General features: G+C 37.1%; 1 long non-coding RNA gene across 1 annotated transcript; it reads left to right on the top strand.

The window, feature by feature from the left end:
* The first annotated feature begins 17,961 nt into the window (after positions 1-17,961).
* LOC120435901 lies at positions 17,962-18,315 on the top strand. The gene is made up of 2 exons (XR_005610004.1): positions 17,962-18,084; positions 18,171-18,315. It is a non-coding gene; the product is annotated as an uncharacterized LOC120435901 (long non-coding RNA).
* The last annotated feature ends 3,816 nt before the right edge of the window (positions 18,316-22,131 follow it).

The following is a 22,131-nucleotide window of genomic DNA, read 5'->3' as shown; positions in this document are numbered from 1 at the left end:
GTATTTCCCCATTCACTGACCTCCCAGGCGGGGTTCGGCTTGCCTTCCGCATCTGCCAATGTGTTCTTTCAAATAGCATCAAGACCAAATTTGGGTTGGGGGACTTATTGGCCTATGTCAGCTTATGACATAAGGTAAAAGATGACTGGTGACCTGTCTAGAGTCACCAGTCATCAGACTGGGAAGAAGCTGTAGTACCCATCTGTCAGGGACATTTATGCTGTGAGGATGCAGTTTTTAAATGCGGTAAAGTCAAAATCCCCTCCACTTTATTGCAGTGGAAAGGTTTTTGTAGAATTTGAGCTTTGGACAAGAATGTGTTTGTGGTCTCACTTAGAATTGTTAGACCACTGAATTATTTGCGGATAATATTATTTGCTTTGTTTCTCTGTCAGATTCATTATTAGAAGGAGGAGAAAAGGGTGAATTCTTTTTACAGCAATTTGTAAGCCACTTTATAGCAGCTGGCGCACATACACGACCACACACAACCACACAACCACACACAACCACACAAAAACATAACAGACTGACTGCCAGCCCAGGACGTCCTCTACTGGCTCCATCCTCTTTCCAACCATCCTCTGTGTCTCCTCCTGTGTGACCTGCAGGTGAGAAACAGGTGTGAGGTGTCAGCTGTCAGGTAGGTGATGAGTGAAGAACAGAACAGAATCCATTTCCTCTTCAAACTGCTGTCAGACATTATCTACTGCACTCTGATCACATCACTCAGACCAGCTGTGGCTCAGAAGGTAGAGCACATCAGGTCGTGATTCAATCCCTCTCGTATATATGTCAAAATATTCTTGGGCAAGACACTGAACCCCAAAATAACCCGTGCAGCTTTCACTGATACGATGATATTCTGATAATCCCCACCATCTATTAACCATTTAAATTATTTCCAATTATGGAATAGACTTTCATTTACATAGTAATTTTATTTAACCATTGCATTCAGTCAGGTCTGTAGTTTTGTCTCTGTATACATTATTATATCATCTGCAATTTTTAAACAATATTCTGTTTTTCAGTTACAGAAAAATTTTTGTTTGTCCGATTACTTTACTCTGGCAAAAAAAGGAGAAAGAGATACAAGTTCTCTCAAAAGATATTTCAAGAGATGAAAGCAAGGGTATTTCTAGACATTTTAGAGAGAGATTAAAATAAATCTTCTTCTTTAAAAGCATTACAACAGCAACAGAATGGCAATGAACAAATTTTGGATATATAATTACTAACCATATTCCCTGATCTGAAGCAATTTTCTTGTGATTATTGAAACTGGTGTGACTTTAACTGGGCTCAGGCAACATTTTGAATGTCACACAGTTTCTTTGGTTCTAGTTTACAAATTTAATTTGTGACTTTCACAAGAAACCACATCTCAAAAAGATGAGCTGGCATTTGGATCCATTCAAAGCAAAACCAGATAAAACAGCCTCCAAATCAGGTTATATCGCCATGGTAACTCATGTTGAACAAACAATCTTCATAGCACGGAAAGCTCTCCAAATTTATTGTACCATTTACCTTTTTACTACGCCCACCCAGTGGTATACCCAGGGGAGGTAATGTTGTGAATAAGCCTGTCTCACCTGGGTCAGTAACGTTGAGGAAGACAGTTTTATTAAAGAGCCGTCCACCACGGTCCACCCCTTGAAGCTCGTATGTCCCACTGTCGCTTCTGGTCAGGTTGTTCAAAGTTACAGAAACGGTGCCGCTGATATTGCTACAGTCCATCCCCTCCACCCGACCCTTAAATGACTCCTCCTGGTCACTGGGACGTGGTGGCATTAAGTCTTGGCAGTAGGAGATATATTTCTCATTGGGAAGTCTTTTTAGCCATACAGATATGGTGTCAGTGGGAACCTGAAATGTCAGATTGACACTCATCCCAGGATGTCCTAAGATCTGCTGGTCTGAAGCTGAGGAAAAGAAAAGAAAACAGAGTGAGGACTCATCACCTTCACAGCAGCCAATCGGTTTCTGTTTAGAACCACCCACCAAACTACTGAGCCAAACTTTAACACTAGAAGTGATTCGCTCGCTGTAAGTCACTTTTAAGCAGACATCTGATGACCTTCTAATGTACTTGTACTGAAAAATGCCCACTTTGTATTGCCAGCACTGCACAACCAAATATTGTTCACCTTCTGTGGTGTTTTGTCACCATGTTGTTGGGGATCACTTCCAGTGTGTATAAGGCTTCATAGGAGGGTTAAGAGACAGGATGTGCTTACCCTGTGACCAAAACGCATTTCCAAACAAGCCATCTACCTGTCATTTAAAACCCTGTATTAGAATCCCAAAATACCTCACTAACCAATAAATCTCTCTTTGAGGTGATAGCACACAGGTCTCAGTGGATCATGTCATTTAGACTGAAATCATCTATTCAATTCTAAAACTGATGAGTCATAAATTTAAAATTAACACAGTATTATCAAACAGTCGATATTGACGGGTTTCTGTTGCTAACATGTTTTACGTGAAGCAACAAAGTTACTACAATCCGTCTGACCAGTGAAGTCAGCATGAACTGCACAGTCCGGTGCAAGCACGCCGGTGTTGTGTCAAAAACTGGTTTCTGGTTGTTGTGTGGTAGTGATGGCCAAATGAAGCTTTCTGAAGCACTGAAGCTTGTATTGAAAAACGGTTCATTACTCGAAGCTTTTCAACACAGTCCTCTCTGGTGACATCTGGTGGCCAAAAATATGAAGAGCAGCTTGAATCCACAAAATAAAACAAACTGCTTCATAATTGCCCACTCTACAGAGTGGAGTTCTGTCTGATATTGGGCCACCGTTGTGTTGCTTTGACCGCATATTTTTGGTGTTAAAAAAAAGTGTAGTTTATTAGTTTAATAAATAATTTTGACCGGTAAACTTTCCTTGTTTGAACACGCACCATGCCATGTTTAGTCTTTCTTTGCTTTTGACTTCTTGATGTTGGTGAATACAATAATTGAAAAATACCACGTTACATATAACATACATATAATAATGCACATTATGCAGTATGCTTCTGCTGTGAGGTGCTGCCTCCATGTACTTATGCAGTTAATCGCTAGACGGGTATATTTATAAATAATATTATATTAGGAAAATTTTCCTTTACATATTTTTGACCTGGGGGTAGAATTGATTTTTAAATGGAAAGGAAAATGCTTATGAACTGGCAAATTAAAAATATGATGCATTTTGGGTAGCCCTTTTTCATTTTTATTTAAGAAGAGAATTTGTTCCACTGTCCGATGGCTGAACCTGTTCCTTTTTGTGGATATAATTTCTCCTGCCTTAAGGAAAATCTCTTCACATGGCACAGAAGAGGCTGGAGTGCAGAAAAACTGGTAGAGATGCAGTTATGGCTCCACAAGCTATCAGCTAAAGAGAATGAATAAATTAAATTGCTGCACATTTTGTAGACTAACATTTTAAGATTATTTAAAACATAAAATATATCTTTTTATAACATTAAATATTACGAGTCAAATGGAAGTTTCTCTAAAGTTATTTAATGATATTTATATTATGAAAAGCAGATTCTTGACATTGTTATATTATAAAGAGCTGTACACTCAACCCCAAATAATGGATTCATCACTAGCGCAAGGATTTCTGGAGTCTCTAGATTTGCCTTCCATAGGAGAAGAACAAAACAAAATACTAACTCAAGATGTTACTAAAGCAGAACTTGATAAAGCTATAGCTAGGCTGAAGACAAACAAAGTGCCAGGAGGAGATGGATTCCCTGCAGAATGGTTTAAGCGGTATAGGGACCTTTTGTCACCAATGCTGTTAAAGTGTTTTAATTATATCTTGAAGGGAGGAGAGACTCCGGTATCCTGGAAACAAGCTATCATATCCGTGATTCCAAAGGAGGGAAGGGACAGATCAGAGTGCACCTCATATAGACCTATCTCAGTCTTAAATATAGATGACAGAATATTTACTTCAATCATCGCAAAAAGACTGGAAAATATTATTCCTGACTTGATTGACCACGACCAAACGGGCTTCATAAAATATAGACAGACACAGGATAATGTAAGAAGAGCACTATACCTAATGAATATTATGAGTCATAATCAATTTAAATCAGTCGCTCTGAGTTTGGATGCGGAGAAAGCCTTTGATATGGTGCAATGGGAATTTCTTTATTTAGTACTAAAACAGTTTGGATTCAAAGAGCAGATCATAGGCTGTTTAAAATCGCTATACAGTTGTCCAACTGCACGGATTAAAGTTAATGGAAATCTGTCCAGGACTATTACACTGGAGAGAGGATGTCGCCAGGGGTGCCCCCTAAGCCCTACCTTGTTTGCACTTTTTATAGAGCCCCTGGCGCAATGTATTAGAGAAGACCAGAAAATCGTGGGCATTCAAGTTAAAGGAGTGGAGTATAAAATATGCTTATATGCAGATGACATACTTTTGACCTTGTCAAATCCGGACGCCAGTCTTCCCAAACTGATGATGCGCCTTGAACAGTTTGGCCAATACTCGGGCTACAAATTAAATATACACAAAACCCAAACTCTGACTTACAACTATGTACCAAAAGAAAACATACGTAAAATGTATGACTTCAAATGGAATACTAACAAATTGACATATCTTGGAGTCATCATACCAAAGGATTTGCCGGAAATTTATAACTTAAATTATAATGCCATCACACAAAATATAAAAGTGGACTTGGGAAGATGGGCACATTTGACAAATGGTCTGTATGGTAGAATAGAAATTGTGAAAATGAATGTTTTACCCCGTTTGTTGTTTCTTTTTCAATCCCTGCCAATTGAAATTCCCACAAAACAATTTAATGAGTGGAAAAGAATGATTTCACAATTTATTTGGCAGAGTAAAAAACCCAGGGTACGACTTAAAACGCTGCAGCTGCCAAAAGACCAAGGTGGATTATCCTTACCCAGCCTGGAGGACTATTACAATGCGGCACAGCTTCAGTATTTGGTTAGACTATGTGATAACAGATATGAAGCAAAATGGAAAGATTTGGAACTTGCTCAATTGGATATACCTCTACAGTCTTTACTGGGTGATATAAGTCTACAGAAAAAACACATGTGTAAATTGCATGAGTGCACCAAAGTAGCCTTAAATATATGGGCTAAACAAAGTAAAAAATTCAATTTAGAAAGAAAAATGCGAATACTAAGGTGGGTAGGATATGATACAGATTTCACACCAGCACATTTGGATGGGGTGTTTAGAGAGTGGACCTGGAAGGGTATTACAGCATACTGTAAAATCTCAACCAAAACAGATATGGACAGCTTCTTACTACTCAGTGAAACTTACGGATTAAATAAAACAGACTTTTATAGATACTTACAATTGAGACACCATTTTAATAAAAATATTAAAGTTGCAAGGGTGGACAGTGAGGAGGGAGGGCTTATTGATATGTTTGTCGACACATATAAAGGTAAAATACATAAGAAACTGATCTCGAAACTGTACTCATGTTTACAATCGTACAGGACCGACTCCACCCAGTATGTTAAGAACAGATGGGAGAAAGAAGCAGATATTACACTTACATATGAGGACTGGTTGAATATTTGTAAAATAAACATAACTACCTCTAGCTCCCCTCTTTGGAGGGAATTTTCCTGGAAGAACAGTATGAGATTTTTCATTACACCTAAGTATAAATCACTTCGGAATGGCAAACCTGAATCCGGTAACTGCTGGAGGCAATGTGGTAAGACTATGGCTGACCACTACCATATATTCTGGGATTGCCCAGCTATTAAATCTTACTGGGCTGGAGTACTAATGAGGATTAAAACAGTAATGGGTTTTGAGATTGAGTTGTGCTTTACTACAATATATTTGGGAAATGTACCAGTTGAGATGAATACGAAAGACAAATACCTTTTTAAAATATTCCTGGCAGCAAGTAAAAAAGCAATAACTAGAAGATGGCTGGACAAGGACCCACCAACGGTTGGAGAGTGGTCAGCCATAGTAAAAGACATTTGTGAAATGGAAAAGATGACCTTTTCTCTAAGACTCTGTAAAGACAAATTTCAAAGATACTGGTCAAAATGGTTTTCGAGTATGCAAAAGGGTTGTAAATAATGTAGGGAAATGATAGTATTCACTCCCTTCCCATTCTGTTTTCATTTAACCTGACCTTCCGGTGCTTGACTGGTCTTAATACCTTATGATGCTAGAAAAACTACCTTTTAGTAACTTCCCATAGCCCTGGGTGAACCCCCTCCCCTCCTTTCTCTCTCTCTTTTTTTTTTTATCTTACTTTTCTATATCATTATTATTGATATTATTTCTACTTCTACTTATTTGTTTAGCTTTTTCCTTTGCCGTGTCTGTGTAATTGTTAATGTTCTTGTTCCTAAAAATAAATAAGGATAAAGTGGAAAAAAAAAAAAAAAACATAAAATATATCTTTTTATAACATTAAATATTACGAGTCAAATGGAAGTTTCTCTAAAGTTATTTAATGATATTTATATTATGAAAAGCAGATTCTTGACATTTTAAGTTTTTCCCGTTTTCAGACAAAATAAACATTCACAAAACAAAAGCAAACAGCCAGAACACAAAGCTGGAAAACCCACCGACCAAAATCAACTCAAAATACTCCCACACAACATAATCAAATCTGTCAGTAGAATGATCAGTGGTTCGCTGTCACCATCAAAACACTCCACAAATCCCGCGAATGATTCACTTCCTTCCATTTGAATCAGGTACCGAAGCAGTTACGTGCGTAATGAAGCTTCGGACGTCACTGGTCACGTGACTTTTGCCAAACGAAGCAAGCCTCGACACAGAGTTTCTGTCAGCAGTGTGTTGTTTTTTTCGACACACGCTCCGGAGCGTCAGCTTCAAGCGGGCCATCATCATGTGGGGTTTTTCCCCTCCCCTTTTTCATGAGTTTCGCATTTTTTTAGGCCAAATAGTTGTGTTTTCCACAGAAACAGCCACAGACTCTAAACGGTTTCCCTGACTCGCCGTCAGGAGCTGTCCACTGAACCAGTGACATTAGAAACAGGATTGTAAACAATCTGGACATAGTGTTTACTGATGGTGTGTTGAGCCACGGGTAGCTTTGCGGATTTTTTTTTAAAGCCTGAGTTTACTCCTCAGATTTGCATACGTTTCTAATCGGTTCAGTCCAGCTTTACGTTTGACGTTAAACCTGTCCGGTCACCAACACACCCATCGACATATTTACAGAATGTGAACTTATTTATCTGTGGGTTTCTGTAATTTCACAAATCATTACAAAACAGCAGCATTTAAAACCAGCTCAGCCTTACCTGCAGAGCCCAACGAGACGCAGACGGCCAGTAAACTCAAGCAGAGACCCAAATATGTCCCAGCACTCATGGCGTTGTTGTGAGTCTTTCTTCTTCGACAATAAAACGTTTTATATTTTATATGTGATAGATTCCCCGCGATAAATGAGTTTAAAAAAAAATTATTATTACTAAAAAGTGAAAAAACTTCCCTGCGCCTATCCTCCGTGCGTCCTCCTTAACGTCGATGGGTCCACTGAAAACCGGTGAAAACTGGATCCTCACAAGTTCCGCATACACACCCGCCTGTAAACCAATCAACAGGAGGACCTCTATCAACTTATACTACCTGTGAATAAATATTGGTTGAAAGTACCAGAGGTGGGACCAAGTCATTGTTTTGCAAGTCTCAAGTCCCAAGTCTTTATCCTCAAGTCACAAGTCAAGTCTCAAGTAAAGTCAAGCAAGTCAGAGTCAAGTCGCAAGTCAAGACAGACAACTTTCAAGTCAAGTCCCAAGTCCGAAACTTTGAATTTCAAGTCCTTTCAAGTCTTTTTTTTAACCCTCTGGGGTCCCGGGTATAATTGGCCGTTCTTGACTACTTTTGATTTTACTTCTATATTTCACTTTTAAAATATGTTTTTCTTGCCTTGTTTGGTATCATTATTTACAGCACAACCTCAAATATCTGAAATTTGAGTTATTTTTTTCATTTTGGTATACTATATTAGCACAGTTGATCTAAATTCAGACAAAAAATTCAGAATCCGAGTAGAAAAAAGTTATGTTTTTTTACATGTTTAACGAATCATTTTCATAACTTGAAATGCAAATAGAAATTGTACATTTCTAAAAATTATGCACAAGTTTTGCAAACAACAAAGTTATATGGTACTATTTACCTAAAAATGCAGCCAAGGCCTCAGGCGTTTTTTATATAACCATTTAAATCTATTTACAGAACAATCAGGTGTGCTGCATCAAATAAGAAGGCACACAAATGATTTGTGCCAGTCCAAAAAATGTAGTTTGTGTTCAGTATAAGACAGAGGAGAACACCACAGGCCTAAACCCTGCAGGTCTGACAACTGGAGGTGCAACAGTCCAGTTTTCTATGTGGAGACAGCGTTTACACTGGAATCTGCCTTTGACAGCTTTTTAGATCAAATATGAAATTCAGCAGTCTAACCGACACACAATACAAAACAATAACTACACAACAAACTAACTACAGCCTCCAAACACGCTAAACGTCACTAATGTCTCACATATGAAAACTCTCTCTCTCTCTCTTTCTTTCGCTCGCCCGCTTTCCGTCGTGGTGTCACTCCTAAAACTTCCCTTCTCCTAAACAACCAAATGTCACATGTTGCCTTATCATTTTTTTGATTGGCTGACATGGTAAACTCTAACACCAATAGGGAAGGGGTGTTTTTTTTTTCACTCGCAAGTGGAGAGCGTATGCTAGGCTGTCTGTAGAAAACGCCGTTTTGTCTAGCATCCCTGTTGAGAATAACCTTTGCAAATAAACAACAGCTAATAATATAAGATCAAAGTATTTTATTTGATGTATTGACATAAATGACAGAAGAAAAAGGCCATGTATAGCAGGACTACTCAATTACACACTAAGGTGGGCCAGATTTTCTAACCAAAAAATTTTTTCCTGGCTCAGATATGCAAAAGTTAAACACGACCATACACTAATTGCAAATTAAACACAGTGATTTTGAATTGTGATGTGATGGTAAAATAAATATTTGTCAGTCTAAACTGGGTTAAATCTACGGGGTTAATGATGGGGAGGAGACGGAGAGAGACTGAGTACAGCTACAGAACCCACTTTCTGAAACGGACCCTGCTCACCATTCACCGACAATTCTGAGCTAACAAGTTGCATGTTATTCTTGGATGCGCTTGCAGGACCGGATTTAAAATAGCATGACAAACATATCATACCTGTTAAAGCCAAACAGTATCATCAACGTAGCCGAAGAACATTTGCTAATAAGATGAAGTTAGCTAAGTCAGCTGTCTCATCGTAGCAAAAAAAAAAAAAAAAGCAGCACCTACCGTTCTTTATGCAACTTCAAATGTCGGACAAAGTTGGAAGTTGTTCCATCTCCGTCTGTGATTCTCTTCTTGCATGTTTTGCATATTGCATTTCGTTTTTGTTGACTACTTCGTAGTTTATGTACCGAAAGAAATTACTCTTGGAAGCATTTTTGGCTCGGCGTTTTTGTTCTTGTTTTTTCAAATCTGGTTAATTTGATTGGCTGTGCTACAGCCCACGCTCACATACATACGGAGTGTGGTAAGAATGAATGAATGAATAAAGTGAATTAATGGTCCGCACTTTTTATATAATATGTATGTTAAATTTTAGATTTGGGTAAAATATCAAGTCTTTTCAAGTAAACAGGTTCAAGTCCAATTCAAGTCCCAAGTCACTGGTGTAAAAGTCCAAGTCAAGTCACAAGTCTTACAACCTTTTTTCAAGTCAAGTCTAAAGTCATAAAATTAATGACTCGAGTCTGACTCGAGTCCAAGTCATGTGACTCGAGTCCACACCTCTGGAAAGTACACGTGGATGTCTGGGATAGGTCAGTCATCCCACTGTGCTCTCTGCAGAGGCGGTCCTAGGCTGTTTGGTGCCCGGGAGAACACTCTATCTATCTATTGAGGGAGAGAGAGAGTATGCAGACGGCTAACAAACAGCCATTTTAATTTGTTGAGAATAGCAGACAAATCAACAATAAATCTCTTCCAATTAATGAAATAATAATATTATGCTGAACACAGTCCAAAAGATCCAATAAGCCACATCAGTGTCTAATCTCTGTCTACTGTTTACTATCATAGCCAAGCAGCTAACAAAGATAAACAGAAGTTTTCACTATCCCTACCAATGAATGTTATCTTGTTTCAGGATGCATGTTGTACATAATACCTGCCATTATCCAGTGACACATCTGCTTACCTGTATCTTCTGCTCCTTTCTCATCCTCTTCTTTTTTAAAGAAGAAACTGAGCATGGGCAACTGCCCATGTTGCCCATGTAAAAAACTGCCTCTGGCCCTTCTGGTGTGAGAAAGAAGAATAACCGGATTTCCCCATAATTCAGTTAAAAAGTCACACACAAGAGGCTTTTCGAGCAGGAACATCGAGGATGGAAGGTCTCATTATAACATTTAAGCTGATTCAAGATGCCAGTTCATACAGAGAGTAACATCATTAAGTCCACCTTAAAAGTTGTTGGGGGGTTTTTTTGTTTGTTTTTTACGGTGTTGTGCCAAAAAATGCTTGCAGGATTTTAAACTGTTATAAAGGACTTGTTGGGAAAACATGTCAAACATCTCTCATGAATGATATGAGGTCATTTTGAGCCAGAAAGGATATCCCTGTTAGAAACCACAATGAGTCTTTGGCTATTTATTTTTCCAGATAAAAAGTGTCATCAACAGTAAAAGTGTATTTTTCGAGAGAGCTCGGACTAAGAGCGCAGTAGAAACTAACAAATACAACATCACAGACCTATAAATATACTTCAAGTGTCCACAAAGATAACACAGTCACAAAGATACTTGTTAAACAGGTATGTTATTTATTTTATATAAAACCCCCATTTCGATAGAGGTAAACCAGTCATTTCTGCCTGAAGCTTTTATCGTGAAATATTTGCAGGAACACTTGAAATGAAAAACCTTTTCAAGAAAAAAACACTTTACAATGATATCTATGATTGTGACATTAGCCCTTGGACAACCTGATGACTGCCACAGCAGGGTCAGGTAATGTTATCTCACAGGTAAAGATGGAGATAGAGCAGGCAGATGGCAAGAGAGAACAGCAGAAGATGAGGATGGAGACAGCCTGATGACTTTAAGATTGGTCTAATATTTGATCTTATGTTCAGTTATACTGACTAACACAGGATCAATGCCAGAGCACTGACTGGACAGGAAACAGTCTTTAAAGGAGGCACTTTACTTATTTGGGCATTAATTTAAAGAAAGAAAGAAAGAAAGAAAGTGTCACGATCCTAGGTCTTATGACCCAGTGTTTTGAGTTTTGATGTTTATATGATTAAGCTCATTAGTTTTTCTAGTTCTTTGTTATTAGATTTCCCTTGTCAATCTTTTTAAATCTTATCTTAAAATGCATTTTTATGTACTGGCTTTTAATACAGCATGAGAGTTATTTGTTAATTTATATTTGGTGTTTGTTTTTAATACTCTAAGTTGTTTTATTAGGTATGTTGTATTCTTGTACAGCACTTTGGTCAACACTCCTGTTGTAATTAAATGTGCTATATAAATAATTAAAGTATTAAACTATGTGTTTCATGTCTGTGTCTTACGTTGTCAAGTGCTGGTTGTCATGTCTGCGTCTCATGTTTCCTGTTTTATGTTGAAGAGGTCTTGTGTTCCTGTGTTCATGTGTTTAGTTTTACTCTTCCACTGTGAGGACGTTATGTTCATGTGTGTCAGCTGTTCCCCCATGTGTTCCCACTTCTCTCATTAGCCTCCTGTGTGTATTTAGTCTGTGCGTTCTCATTCATTCTTTGCCGGATCGTCTGTGTTGTTCCCATGCCATGTCCTGCGTTCAGGTTTTCATAGAGCCTCATCATTGCCATCTTTAGAGTTTGTGTTTCTGTTTGCCAGGGTTTTCATAGTTCGTGCTTCCTTTCTAGTTTACCCAGTTTAGGTTATTGCTTAGTTTGCATTGTTTTTGCCTTTTATTTTGTACTTTTCTGTCTGCCTGAATAAACAGCTCATCATCAGTTAAGTTTGAGTTTTAGAATGTCTGCACCTGGGTCCACTCTTCACACTCCACGCAGTTTGCCTCGGCAAAGTGTGAAAGAAAGAAAGAAAGATCTAAAAGAGTAGTACTACAAGCAATCTAATTAATGACCAGTTTACAGGTCATCAACAAAAGTAATTTTAATGCCACATCACAAACTAATATATATAATTACAACCACAGTAAGTTCATAGAGAAATGCAGGAATAAAAGGGATGAGAAAAGTGCAAAAAACAAATGTCTTAAAAAGAGAGATTCTGAACATGTCTCAGCTTCTGTAGTGTTGCATGCCAAAAAACTAAACAAAACAAAAACAAACAAAACAGGAGTGGACAGAAGTGTATTCAGACAAAACATTTTCACATTTACAGCACTGCACAACAAACTGCCAGAGACGTTATAAATTCCCATGTAAACAGGTAGCGTTCCAGTCACATGACCACAGCAAGAGCAAGAATAACATTTAAAAAAAGAAAAAAAATCCTACTTGTAGCAATTCTCACTGTTCAAAGCCACACACACCGATGTCATCATCATTTAAATCAGAGCTTGTTAGGCCCCAATTTATTTTTCCTAGTTATGCAAAGCAGCAACAGCTCAATCCCTGCAAAAAAAACAGCACATTTCATCTTTAAACACAATCTTCTAACACTCATACGCTGAAGCGTTTCAATTAATGCCCATCACACCCAGTAAACAGGGTACAAATAAATAAATGAATAAATAAATGTGTTTTTTAAGAAGTGCCATTAATATTTCCTTCAAATTTCAAAGAAGCACTAGATCTTTCCATCACTTTGATGGTGCATTTCTAAACATATTTAGAAACTGGTAAAGTGGCAAAAAAAAACCCCCAAAAAAGACAAAATATTTTTTTTAAAAGTGCTTCTTTAGAGCTCACTTCCTAAAGAACTGCTGTGTCACTCCTCATTAACCTCCTAAGACCCGAACTCTTTCATGGCACGCATTTTTTATTTTTTCCAATCAGTTTCCTCTCCAACAGTATCCAGAAAGTGTTCAGTAACCAATGGCATATCCTTTTCAATTTCAGGGTAGTTTTAATCCAGTTTTTGGTACCGCCCATCAAAAGTGTTTAAACTCATAGTATTGTTCTCTTTCTCTGCATGAAGCATTTCTTCTGTGTTTTGCTACTTTTTTTTCAAATTGAAGAGCTGAAATGCATTCTGTGTAAAGTGATGAAGAACCTTGGCCTCCAGTAATGCTGTGAGGAACCTTGGAGTCATTTTTGACCAGGACATGTCCTTCAACGCACATATTAAACAAATATGTAAGACTGCTTTCTTCCATTTGTGCAACATCTCTAAAATTAGAAATATCCTGTCTCAGAGTGATGCTGAAAAACTAGTTCATGCCTTCATTACGTCCAGGCTGGACTACTGTAATTCATTATTATCAGGATGTCCTTAAAACTCGCTGAAAAGCCTTCAGCTAATCCAAAATGCTGCAGCAAGAGTCCTGACAGGGACTAGAAAGAGAGAGCATATTTCTCCTGTTTTGGCTTCCCTTCATTGGCTTCCTGTTAAATCCAGAATTGAATTCAAAATCCTGCTCCTCACTTACAAGGTCTTAAATAATCAGGCCCCATCTTATCTTAATGACCTTGTAGTGCCATATCACCCTATTAGAGCACTTCGCTCTCGCTCTGCAGGCCTACTTGCTGTTCCTAGAGTATTTAAAAGTAGAATGGGAGGGAGAGCCTTCAGTTTTCAGGCCCCTCTTCTGTGGAACCAGCTTCCAGTTTGGATTCGGGAGACAGACACTATCTCTACTTTCAAGGTTAGGCTTAAAACCTTTTTGTTAAAACATATAGTTAGGGCTGGACCAGGTGACCCTGAATCCTCCTTTAGATATATTGTAGGCTGCGGGGGATTCCCATGATGCATTGAGTATATCTTTTTCAGTTACCTTTCTCACTGTGGTAATAGACCTCACTGCACTGAATCATATATATTATTAATCTCTGATTTTATTACACACCATTTCTTTATCCTGTTTATCTGTATTATTGTAGGGTCTACCTTACAGTATAAAGCTCCTTGAGGCGACTGTTGTTGTGATTTGGCGCTGTACTGTACAAATGAAACTGAATTGAATTGAACTAAATATTACTCCTTCTCACAGTCCAAAGGTTTTCATCTCCTACTTCCTTTAAACATACTATTTCCTGTTTTGATGATGAACCTAGTTTAGGAAATAATGCCTGTTTTACAAAACAATACTCAGAAATGGCAGCTGATGTGAGGAGTTTAGTGTTTGTAAAAGCTGTCTGATTACTGAAATAATTCTGTTTCCTCTCCATTTCTGTGTTTCCAGGTCTGATGAAGGCCTCTACAAGTGTGACGTGAGCAATCATGGAGAGTCTCTATCCAGCTGGATCACTGTCACAGGTGAGGAGCTTCACTCTGATTTCACCTACACGGAAAATAAATTATCAATAATCCATTTTAATAGCAGAAGTCTGTATGCCAACTTCAACAATATAAAGGAATATCTAAATGAGTTGACAAATCCATTTGGAATTATTGCCATTTCTGAAACATGGATCAATGCGGAAAAAGGACTGGACTTTGGACTGGAGGGATATGATGTGAATTTTGTAAATAGAAGGAACAAAAGTGGAGGGGGAGTGGCTGTGTGGATAAAAACCTAAATTACAAGGTGGTGGAAAGTATGACAACTGCGATTGATAATTTATTAGAATGTATAACAATTGAAATTTATAAGGAAAAAGAGAAAAATGTAATAATTAGCTGTATATATAGAACACCTGGCTCTAGTATTCAAGTATTTAATGACTTCATAGAAGAATTATTCTCTAAAACAAATCAAAAAGTTATGTTTATCTGTGGTGATTTTAATATTGACCTGTTGAATCCGAAAAAGCATAAAATGACTGACGAATTCCTAAACACTATGTACAGTTTGAGTTTACATCCTAAAATAACCAGGCCTAGAAAAATTATTACACCACATTGTGCCACCTTACTTGACAATATTTTCACCAACAATATGGAAAAAAACATCGTGAGCGGATTATTAATTAATGACATCAGTGATCACCTACCAGTTTTTGCAGTTTATAACACTAATTATAAGAGAAATCAGCATGAAGAACAACTGAGATACAGACGAGTAAGGACAGAAGAAACTATGAATGCACTTAAGAACGATCTATTAAATCAGGACTGGGACAATGTGTACAAAGAAACTGATATTGATATTGCATATGGTATATTTCTAAAAATATTCATGGAATTGTACGATAAAAACTGTCCAACAATAAAATACAACAGAAAGCACAAATATTCAGATAGACCATGGATCACTAAGGGTTTACAAAATGCATGTAAAAAGAAAAATACACTCTATAGGGAATTCCTAAAACATAGAACAAAAGATGCTGAAAATAAATATAAAAAATACAAAAATAAGTTGACCATTATTATACGTGTATGTAGAAAGGAGTATTATAGTAAAACATTAAACAACAATAAACATAACATGAAGGGAATATGGGATGTTTTAAACAGTATCATTAAAAATAATTCTGGACAACAAAGTTATCCTCAATATTTTATTGACAATGGCAATATTATGGAAAACACTGCTGATGTGGTCAACACCTTTAATCATTATTTTGTAAATATTGGACCAAATCTGGCAGAACAAATTCCTGACTCACTGCCATGAGCAGACTGTAGTGAATGCCTGATTGATAGGAACCCTAACTCAATGTTCCTCACAGCAGTGGAGGAAAAAGAAATAATTGACACTGTACACATGTGTAAATATAAAACATCTACTGATTGCAATGATATTGACATGATAATCATCAAGAAGGTCATTGAAGGAATTGTAGGACCTCTAACATATATTTGCAACTTATCATTTCAGTCTGGAAAAGTTCCAAACAAAATGAAAATAGCTAAAGTTGTGCCGCTGTATAAAACTGGGGATAGACGCCACTTCACAAATTACAGCCCTGTTTTTTACTACCACAATTCTCCAAAATCCTAGAAAACCTGTGTAATAAACGATTAGACAAATTCTTAGATAAATATAAATTACTCTCTGACAGTCAATATGGATTCAGATCAAAAAGATCAACATTTCTGGCATTAATCGAATCAATTGAGGAGATTACGAATGCTATAGATCAGAAACAGTATGCAGCTGGACTATTTCTGGATCTCAAGAAAGCATTCGACACAATCAATCATGACATATTAATTAATAAACTAGAACGGTACGGGATCAGGGGGGTTGTACTGCAGTGGGTGAAAAATTATTTAAGTGACAGGAAACAATTTGTGAAGCTGGGTGTCCATTCCTCATCATGCTTGGACATTGCTTGTGGTGTTCCACAAGGCTCTGTACTGGGTCCAAAATTATTTATTATTTATATAAATGATATTTGTAAGGTATCTGATATATTAAAATTAGTATTATTTGCATATGACACAAATATTTTTTGTTCTGGGGGGAATCTAAAGGAACTGCTGGATACAGTTACTTCAGAAATGTGCAAAATTAAAAAATGGTTTAACAGGAACAAACTATCTCTAAATCTAAGTAAAACTAAAATAATCTTATTTGGGAATTCCCTTAGAAATGCACAAGCGCAGATTCATATAGATGGTGTGGAAATTGAAAGGGTACTTGAACATAAGTTTCTTGGTGTGATTATAGATGATAAATTAAACTGGAAGTCTCATATAAATCATATACATAACAAAATTTCAAGAAGTGTTTCAATCTTGAGTAAAGTAAAACACATTCTGGACCACAAATCACTCCACATTCTCTATTGTTCCCTGATTGCACCGTATTTGCATTACTGTGCAGAGGTTTGGGGCAATACTTACAAATGTTTGCTTTCATCAATCTTTATATTACAAAAAAGGGCCATAAGGATAATCCATAAAACTGGTTACAGAGATCACACAAATCCACTATTCTTAAAATCAAAAATTCTAAAATTCACAGATCTGGTTCATTTTCTCACTGCACAAATTATGTATAAAGCAATAAATAACCTGCTTCCTGACAATATTCTAAAACTGTTTTCTAAAAGGAACGGGATACAATTTGAGGGGGAATTAATTTTAAAACATCCTTGTATCCGCACAACATTAAAAAGTTTTGCATCTCTGTGTGTGGAGTGAAGCTGTGGAACAGACTAAGTAAAGATATGAAGCAATGTCCGAGCATGGTGCAGTTTAAAAAGCGGTTTAAGGAAATGTTTTTACAGGGTACAGGAGGAGGTAGAGATTTGATAGGGTGTTCTTGTCCAATATTTTCATGCAAATGCGTATGTGGGTGCACGGGTATGTTGGTATGAGTATATATATCTGTAGGTTGTGTATCCTTTGAGGTGTTAATGGGGTTATTGAAAATGTGTATATGTGTATACGTAGGTATGGATAGATAGAAACATATATATATATAAATTAATAAATAAATTTAAAAAAATATATATATACACATAACATATAATGTAACTGCAAGGAGGTATTTCTGTAGTCTATTGATTACTAGATAGTGGAAAAGGGGTGGGATTAAATAAGCTTATGCTTCTTCCTGCTCCTTTTTGAACATGAAAGTTATTTGTAGTTGTGGTTGCTCGTTTTCCTTTTGTTTTGCTTTATTTATTTGTCTCTTTGAATTCTATGTTGTTGTACTTTTTTAACATGTTCAAAATAAAGATTCAATCAATCAATCAATCAATCAAACCTCTTATTTCATCCACATATTCACCTGAACAGGTGGGATTCTCTCTGCAGGTACACAAACAACCACAGCTACAGTGCGAGCCACCATGGAAACAACACCCCCTTCCTCAGCTGCACTCCCTGATTGCAGCTCCATCCAGCTTGCATTCAGAGTGGTCCTCCACCTGCTGGTGTTTTGTCCATACTTTATCTCCACTCTCCTCATGGTGTCTTTGTATCGATGCAGAACCAAAGGTAACACTGAATCATTGACTCATCACTCAGTGTGCTAATGATGAACTAGTCTCCCTGTGTAAACTAGTCTTTCTACATATTTACAGGAAATTCCCATTGTGCTTCTCATAATGATGAGAATAATGATGTCATCACTGATGTCACCACAGAGCATCACCTCTGAATCGCCTCTATTGTGTCTCAGGGATTTCTGCAAACATTATATCAGTAATAAAGAAAGCTGTGCATTTATTGTCATTTCTACAAAGAGGTCTTCTGTCATCTGAGTGTTAGTGATGATTTATTTCTAGTAACTTTTGTTTTTTTAAAGTATGAGTCTAGAAAGGAAAGCTTGAATGTAAGCCCCACTGCCATTTAGAATCAAAATGAGCTTTATTAGCCACGTATGTATATATACAAGACACTGGGCCCCATTTTTCTTCCTTCTCAATGTACTTAACACTTGAACTGCGAGGAAACGTCATTTTGACCCCCTTCTGCAAGAGCAGTAAAAGCAAATAAATTCTTGAAGTAGTCATTAATTATGATCTAAGTTTCCAGTTTGTAAGTACGATTTGCCAGAGCAAGTATCTAGATTGATTTTTAAGATTTTTAAGACTTTAAAGTTAAATGACACATTAGGCCAAACTAGTAAATAAAGGGTAAACAAATAAAGCAACACATAACACTTCCAAAAGAAAATCATTTTTACAGAACAACATTGTGAAAACTTAACAGTTAATTCTGAATGACATGTGGGATTAGTTGGCTAAAATAAAGATGATTTAAAAAGAGTCTCACTGTGAAACAGACTGAACAGCCGATTGTCTTTGTTTTAAAACTGACTTCACAGCTAAAACACATTTAAAAACAATATTACTGTAAAAGTAAAACAGTGAAAGTTTTTCATCTCGTCCACATCTGATCACCAAACCTGCAGCCTTTCATCCACCCCCCACTGTGCTCCGCCTCAGTGGTCAACTTCACCTCCTCAACTCTCCTGCTCAGGCCTGAACCTGGATTTCACTCTCTCTATGCTCGGATTAGTTCTCCACACTCTGGACTCTCTGCTCAGGTCCACTTCCCAGCTGCTCTGCACAGCCAGTGTCACGGTCCTGGGTCGGTGACCCAATGTTTTGACGTTTGTATTATTATTGATCTTTATTTTCCTCATTGTTTAGTCTGTTAGTGTTTTGGTTTCTATTTTGGATTTCTGTCTGTGAAGGTTCTCATTCATCCAGGTCATCGTAGTCAAAGGAGTTTGCAAAGAAAAGCGTCTGGACTTCTTTAAGTTGCTTGAAGACGTTTCACCTCTCATCCGAGAAGCTTCTTCAGTTGGAAGAATTTTGGATTTCTAGTTTTTAGGTTTTGGTTCCTCTGCTTCTCATGTCACTCCTGTCCTTGTACTCCGTGTTCCCTTCAGTGTCTTGTCCGTGCCTCTGCTGTTTTACTTTGACGGGCCCTTGTCTCATGTCAATGATTCACTCAGGTCCAAGACCACATCTTTCGCCATCTTACAATGCTGTGATTGCAGCCATTCCCCAACTCAGAATCTGTGTCTTTGATTAGTAGTCGTTGATCAATGGTCATAAGATTTTGCATACTAACAATCATGGAATTAACCCCCCAGCCCATTGTTCATTCAGTGGTGCTAGTTTCCTTCACTGTGCAAATGTACTGTTTATGAGGTTGGGGAAACCTGCAGTCAGCTGAGACTGAAGAAGTCACCTGGATGAGTGACAAAACGTTTCTTCCACTGAAAATGTCCGGATGAACAGAATCAACCTTTTGGAATTTACTTTCTTAGATGATTGAGCACGCATCAGGACATTATTTTATTAATATTTTTGAAACGATAGCAGCACAAACAAAAAATTTTGCAGCACAAACCAGCACAAACGTAGCACAAACGTTTGACATCAAATTTGTTTGATTTGGGTAATGTGGGGGGGCTGGTTGACCTTTTGACCTTTACATTTTCATTAATATCTTTAAAACAGAGGCAGCACAAACGACAATTTTAGCAGCACAAACCAGCACAAACGTAGCACAGTTGATTGACACCAGTTTTGTTTGATTCCATTAATGTGGGGGGGCTGGTTGACCTCTGATGACCTCTATAAATTTTTATTAATATCTTTAAAATGATAGCAGCACAAACGAAAATCTTTGCAGCACAAACCAGCACAAACGTAGCACAAACGTTTGATACCACTTTTGTTGGATTTGAAGAAGGTGGGGGGGCCAACTTCACTCAGGTTCTTGAGATTCAGTAGACAGAAAACCTTCATTTATTAACGTTGTTTTTATTTTAAAATCATTGCAGAAACATCTGGAAAACACTGAAATCAATTTTTAAATTAAAAAAATACAGGAAAAATATTATTGATGAATACAGTACACATTATTAATTATGGCTCTGACATTGACCCTTTGTTAAATGGTTTACTAATTGAGGAGTTATTGCACCACACCAGAAAATGAGATAGAGAGAAGATTACCAAGACCATGTCACAAGTAAACAAGATGAAAGCAGCGCAACAGCTCAAACAATAAAACAGCACATTTAAATCTTTTTAAGCTTAAGTATTGCACATGTGCACAGCACACCCAGTAAATAGGATCCTATTTAAAGGGAAGTTAAAATATTTTTGGGAGTCTCACTGAAATTTCTTTCAAATTTCCAAGAAACTCTAGAACCTTACATCACTTCCATCGTACATTCAAAACACGCTTGGAAGATAGTACATTGGCAAATAAAAAAAATTAAAAATTAAAAAATAAAAAAAGGGGGGGAGCTCGTTAGAGCTCACTTCATTTAAACCACAGTGCAACTCTTCATTGTAAGGCTTCTTGGATTCTTCTTCTCTGGCACAAAAACTGAATTTTCATCATTACCATCATCTTTACCAAGGTCCGTTTTGACACATAGTGGATCTGAAATTAAGAAAATAAAATTTAATATAATCGATCAATCAATCAATCAATAATCAATAATCATTTATAATATTAAGCTGAAAATGGACTGAGATGAAGATTAAACTGAGTGGAACTTACCGCAGGAGAAGAATTCGCGTTTTCTATTTCGTCCTGTGTAAATTAAACCGATAACACAGCAAACTACAAGCCCAGCCCACAGCACATGTAACCAAGGGTTTACTGTGGAAAGCAGAAAACAGACGTGTCAGACAGGCAGTGACTGCAAAGGAGATGCAATCCTCACAAACTTAAGTTCATCACAGTTCCTTAATCCAGCTTTGTAGTACAACTATGTGGTGCTGAAATAAATTATATACTGTTAGCTATTAACAGTCACTCCACCATGTGACTATGTGTTCAGTTAGAGGGGATCATTGTGTGCAAATTCAGCCTTGCACTGTGGGTAGTGTTATGAAATCAGTTTTGCCCCGGTTCTTTTATTCGTCGAGGCACTGAGGCACTGATGGCACTGAGTTCCAGTGCCATCCAGAGATCCAGAGTTTTTAAAACTAAGCTGAAGACACATTTGTTCACCCTATCTTAAATGCCTTAATTCTATTGCTTTTAGTTTTTAAATTTTTACTGTTTTTAACTTGTATTGTGTCTTTTACCTGTATTGCTACGTATTGCTTTTATTTTACTTATCTGTTTAGTTTCAAATAGTTGTACAGCACTTTGTTTGAAAGTACTTTATAAATAAAGTTATTATTATTATTATTATTATTATTATTATTGTTAAAAAAACCATCTCCCTTCCAGACCACAGTTATCAAGTTACAAATGTTGAAACCCCCACCTAAGTATGCCCTGAGGAATTTCCACTTAACATTAACTCCTTTCTGTCTTACTTTCACAGTTCAACTGGGGAGGGTCTCCTAAGATCTACTCCTAAGTTCATGACACAGTCAGGCCTTTATTTATATCTATGGCAGTGTCAGTGTCCCTACCATAATTCTACATTCTATCTAACACATTTCTGAACTCTAAAACAAGCTAAACATTCCTACATGTCTAAACTCTAAAATAAGCTAAACATTTCTACAGTACGTGATCATAGAGATTGTCTCATGGGTCCTCTGATAGTTAATG

The sequence above is a fragment of the Oreochromis aureus genome, linkage group 3 (assembly GCF_013358895.1).
Source record: "Oreochromis aureus strain Israel breed Guangdong linkage group 3, ZZ_aureus, whole genome shotgun sequence".
Classification (NCBI taxonomy): domain Eukaryota; kingdom Metazoa; phylum Chordata; class Actinopteri; order Cichliformes; family Cichlidae; genus Oreochromis; species Oreochromis aureus.
This window is presented reverse-complemented; position numbering and strand designations above follow the sequence as displayed.